The 5,868-nt window shown below is 36.8% G+C and overlaps 1 long non-coding RNA gene across 1 annotated transcript; it reads right to left on the reverse strand.

Moving 5' to 3' along the window:
- Positions 1–1,451: 1,451 nt before the first annotated feature.
- Positions 1,452–3,693, reverse strand: LOC109337451. The gene is made up of 3 exons (XR_002106454.1): positions 3,489–3,693; positions 3,107–3,231; positions 1,452–1,918 (listed from the first exon to the last, which is right to left on the reverse strand). It is a non-coding gene; the product is annotated as an uncharacterized LOC109337451 (long non-coding RNA).
- Positions 3,694–5,868: the final 2,175 nt, after the last annotated feature.

Consider the following 5,868-nt stretch of genomic DNA (forward strand, 5'->3'; position numbering starts at 1 on the left):
TGATTCCTCATGCATCGTCAAGCGTCCAAGCTCCATCTCGTGCTCTTGAAGCTTTCCAAATAATGTCGCCAAAGGCATGGAGTCAAGATCCTTGGATTCCATGATAGCTGTAACTTTATATTTTTGTAGGCTTTTGATGAAAAAGAGAAGAATTAATCAAATGCAAATAAAATGCTTAAAAGATGCCAAAATGGTCCACACGTGACATGCTTAAGCTTGACATGGCAAGCTATGTGCTTAGCCTTAAGCATGACTCAACAAGACTTGGCATATGTGGAAAAATATGGAGTCAACTTGAAGCTTCTCACTAAGCAGCTTAGCTTGGACCAAGCCCACGGCTAGCTAATATGGACCCAACCTAGCACGGCCAGACCCAACCTGGCACGGTGAGAATACAAGCCTGGCACAAGCCAACCTACGCAAGCAGACAACTAAGCGGAGCACCTGGACACCCAGCTTGGAATCACACACCTGACCAGATCAGCATGCACCAGGCCACATCACCATCAGCACGGTCAAAGTTGCTCAAGCAGGCAGCTTAGTTTTTTCTTATGATGAATGCAATGGTTTTACAAAAGTATAACAATGATAACACTTTTAAAAAAAAATTCTTCTCTTTTCTCTCTTAGAAAACTATGCAAGAAATATTTCAAAGATAAACAAGATGCTTTGAATATTTAGCTCTGAGAATCTGGAGTTTTTCTTTTTCTCTCAATGTGAAAATTGTAATCTATCAATCCATTGTTCATTTGTTAAAATACCAGCTTTTATATATAACTGACTTCAACAACTGTTAGTCGATTATCTAATACGTTAATAGATTAATGTGCTTATGAAAATACTTTTTCAGTTATGGCTTAATCGATTATCAAACTCCTTAATCGATTAATAAGCTAGAAATCCTAGGAGGTTAGCTTCTTTAACTCCTTTTAATCGATTAAACATTTCCTTAATCGATTAACGGATTTCAACAAGATATAATCGATTATCCATCAGGTTAATCGATTAATATGTATGAAAATGGTTTTTCTTAAATGTATGGTAAACGTTCTTTATGATAAAAGAACATGCAATAATGCAAATGCATGAATCTTTCTTATCATATATATATACATAGATGGAATGCCTCAACCTATATTGTGAACACTCAATTTTGTCTTATCCGATATCTTTCTCGTGATATAAAGTAATCCATAATGCAATGGTACGTTTTGACTTATTGATGATACTCTTTTGGTTTAAACCTTCAATGTGGTGGATAATCTAAATAATAAGAGGAGAAATTTTTCAGCTGTGGTTTCTTTCTAAATCAAATTTTGTTTATCAAAATATGTAAAATTTATAGTTGCTACCATTGCACTATTCTATTTTTTGATAATTTAGTTACTAGTAGTGATATAAGCAATTCAATATTCATCCACCAAAGTAGAACGCCAGACATATGTTTTGGTAATAATACAAACTGAGAATTAAAGCGTTGGTTGATTAGTGTTATCAGAGATCACAGCCTGGACAAAAAGTTACTCAAGAACCTATGCCACTTACCCTACAACAGTGCTCGAATTTGAAATAAAAGTGTACATAGTACAAAATGTATATGCATTAAATCAAGAGATTTCTTGATGAATTCATAAAACAATAAGCCGCATGTCTTTTCACCATAATTTAGTCTTCATTGATACACTAAGGCTAGTGCTAGAATCATGAGTTCAGTAATTGAGCATCCAAATTACAACAGAGCATTGAAGCTTGTGCACCAAATCCTCAGAGCAAAACAAAAATGAGGAAAACCACAACCCAAATAGTGGTGATTCAAGAGCAGCCACCAAAACAAGAGCATTAACAAGGAAGCATCAAAAGGATTTTGTCTTTGTTGAACAATTTTGAGTTGGAACTCCAGAAGCTCCCTTTGTCAAATCTAAACAAAAACAAAAAAAAGAACATCACCTTTTGTTATTACTGATGACCAGCATAAGCATAAGAAGAAACCGAAAGGTGAAGAAAAAGACAAATGATCCATGAGAAAATAAACCAGAAACAACAAACAACAAAAGATAAGGGAACCAACCATGGGTTACAAAGAGGAAATGCCAGGAAAGCAAATCAAGAATTTTTCTATCTTTCAGTTACACTTTGAGGCATTAGTAGAGGGAAAATGCTACGAGTCAGCCACATCAATGATTTCAAAAAGATGCAGAATATGAATTAACATTTTCAGTTACGCATATAAATCATCATGATTAGCAATTCATCACAAACACTTAAAAGGCAGAGGGGTGCACGTTGGCACCCCAAGAGGGGGCCCTCAATCAGCATAAAAAGGGAGCATGCTTAAAAACCCCAATAGTTACCTATTGCCCATAATCAACCATTTCAGTTACGGAATCAACCTAATTGCATCTATAAAGGGCAATCATGGAGCATAATCCTTGCAAGTTACTGAATTAAAATTAGCAGCCTAAGGGTATGCCTTCAAACAATTATAAAAAGGGTGCAATACTTCACAGACAACACACACAACCATAAGAAAAATCAGAGAGATTAAACGTACACAGTGATAGCAAGGGAAAGTCCAGAAACATACATTGCAACAGAGCAGAGTAAAACACAGAGAGTGAGAGGGCATCTAGAGTTCACATATCTTACACAACATACAGAGAAGAGAGATAGAGAAAATATAGCATCTGGGAACAAGGATTCAACACACAAAAGGGATAAGAGAACAAAGCATAATTAGGTAAGTCGCCCACCCTATTCATTCAAGTACTAACAAACAGAAATGAATCTTATTCATTGTGAATCACATATCCTTATGCTCATATCAATAACATAAGTTGAGGGTTTAATCCATAACGATTTATCATATATTCAAAGAACATAATTGGAATGGTTATGATAGTTCTAGTATGAAGGAAACCATGAATATTTTACTAGCTTCGTACTAACATATCAAGCATAAAAAATCCGGAACTAAATAGTATAGCCCTTTGAATTTTAACATGTTCCTCACGCATTTAATTGAAAATCACACAATGAGCACACCAAGTATTCATAGCCACTATTCTTGAAAAGAAATCATAAAAGTGAGGACGAGGAAGACGATTACCTCTCCTCCGAGCCATCACGCATAACACTGAAGGAAGTGGTCTTGGTCGATGCGGTCTATGTCCTTAACACCCTTCAATCAGTTTCAATCCAATCATTAACGACTCTGAATCTCCATCGCCGTTGCTGAAAAGGAAAAAAATAGAAGGGACGAGTGATGCTATATTCATCACTATGAGAAAAAATCAAAAGAAACGAGATGGTTGTATCGAAACCGAGCCATCGTTGTGGTTCTATAAACGACTCATCCCTGGCCATTGATGGCCTTGACCATCGTTACTATCTCACTGGAAAATACGAACCACCATTGTCGGATATGGGTCGAAGAAGGGAGAATGACAAGAGAAAGCATGAAGGATCGTGAGAACGAAGAAGATGGTTACCTGTCCCCAACGTCGCCTTGCTCCGGTTGTGATTAACCATTAGTCGTGGTCTTCTTCCACCACCGAGAATCAGCGCCGCCTTGCTCACCGCCATCGTCGTCATCGAAGGAGTGAAGAAGAAAGGAGGTTAGGGATTGAAGTCCCCTTTCTAATTTGTAGGTCAAAGAACCCGTATGGGGTTACCCCTATCTTACTTCTTTATTCATTTATCCCCTTATTCATTTACTTCAATAAGTGTAGTTGTTTGACGATGTATTTGTTTTATTCATTCTTCATTTAATTCCTTTTATACGTTTAACAAAATAAGAATGCACTGACTTATTCTTTTTTTTTTTTTTGCTAAGTTAAAATTGAAGATTCACCATTATGAATTATTGAAGCTCCTTATTTATCCCAACTTGTTGTTAAGAATTTTAATATGAAAATTTGAGATTTAATCATCCTTTAAAAAATTTATTAGATATGTTGCGGGTATTAGTTTTGTTGCTTCATCAATCTCACAAATAATTAAATTTTAATTACTTTTCAAAAACTCATTTGAGATTAGATGCGGTGCGGACATTAGCTTTGTTGCTTCATCTATCTCACAAACGATTAAATTTAAACTATTTAAAAAATCTATTTGAGATTAGATGTGGTGCGGACATTAGATTTTGATGTTTCATCTATACCGCACACAATTAAATTTTTAACTATTTTTAAATATCTATTTAAGATTTGGTGTGGTGTGGATATTAGTTTTTGCTGCTTCACCTATCTTAAAGACGATAAAAATCAAATTATATTTTAACCAACCAATTTTCGAACCAGAACTACGTAGTCTTGATTTCCCTATTGCACTTTGGGATACGTATGAGCAAGATAAACTCTTGTCAGACACAAAAATAAAATATTATGTTCCACTAATTATATTAAATGTTTAAATAACTTTTTTAAGAGTATAAAAGTTCATGTGATTAGCAAGAGTATCGTTTTAATACGGGCGGACGGGGTGCTAATACCTTCCCCGATCTGAAATCGACTTACGAGCTCAAAATCTTTGTTTAAAGACCATTATTATCCATATCGGGCATAAAGAGAGCTTTATATGTTTCAACCGCAAAAAACATTGTGGCGACTCCAAATCAATCGGGAAAGGTAGAAATCGAGTTCACCTCCCCCTAAGTCGCAGGACCGGTCTTCCAACCGAAAATTGGGTTGAGACATATATGATTTTCATTTTAGACTTTTTGTGATACTTCTATCTTGGGTTTACCTAACCTAAATGCAATACTAGGCAAACATCTTAGGACTCTAGACTTAATAAAACAATTCTAAGTTCTACGACGCTGACCTTGAGTTTGTGGTATGTTATTTGATGGAGATGTCCAAGTCTTCAAGCTTCCATTTTAATCCTTGTCTTCATCAAAACTAAATAGGTTATCCATTGATGGCATCCTTTGACTTTTCCCATTTAGAAATCTTTTCAAGAATGAGGAGATGATGCAATACCGAAAGAGTCCAACCTTGATTATGATGGCCTTGAAGGCATAAGTGGTCCTATGATTAGGGCACATGCAAAAAAGGCTCAAAATGCCCTTGGGCAACTCATAGGGTTGATCCATGATGGTGAGCCAAAGTTAGCCCAAGGGGGTGAAGAGATGCTCAATAGCATATTGGTCTGTAGTTCTAAACGAGCCAAGGATGGACCAGGCCATGCACATGAGATAGACCAAGGTGCTAAATCTTACCCTGGCACGAGACTAGGTGCATCAGACACCAAGCCTGGACGAGGCAATTCTGACTATGGCACAGGGCCAAGTGCATCAGGCACCAGGCCTGGTCGAGGCATGCCTGACCGAGATGATTATCCAGGCACACTAAGTGTTGAACCAGACCCTGGGCCAATCTGGTCGGGCCAGGAAATCTGAACGAGGTGCATGCACCTAGCTTGCCGCATCAGGCGCTAGGCGTAGCCTGATCGAGTCAAGCCTAGCCAACATGATTGGAATGGAATATTTTTTAATTCCGTAATAATTATGTCGGCCAAATTTTTACCAACACTTAGTTTCATTTAATTTAGTGTTTGTTTAATAAATCTACCCATAAATAATGTTTAGTTTGAAAAATAGCTCGTGGGACTTAAACCAAGCGTAAAAGTGTAATTGACACTTTAATGTTTGGACCAACTTTTAATTTTCATAAACCAACGGTACTCTAACTTTGTGAATGTTGTTTGGTAGGTAAATAAAGACTATTATGGTCGTTGGAAGGGAAACACAAGTGGGAATGAAGAAGGTGACTAAGGAAGGCTTAAATGAGGCATTGATGGTGTCTTAACACCTTATATGGACCGTTGGACCATAATCCATCTAGGCACAAATCACTCAGGAGTATCGTA

The sequence above is a fragment of the Lupinus angustifolius genome, unplaced genomic scaffold (assembly GCF_001865875.1).
Source record: "Lupinus angustifolius cultivar Tanjil unplaced genomic scaffold, LupAngTanjil_v1.0 Scaffold_6_142, whole genome shotgun sequence".
Lineage (NCBI taxonomy): Eukaryota > Viridiplantae > Streptophyta > Magnoliopsida > Fabales > Fabaceae > Lupinus > Lupinus angustifolius.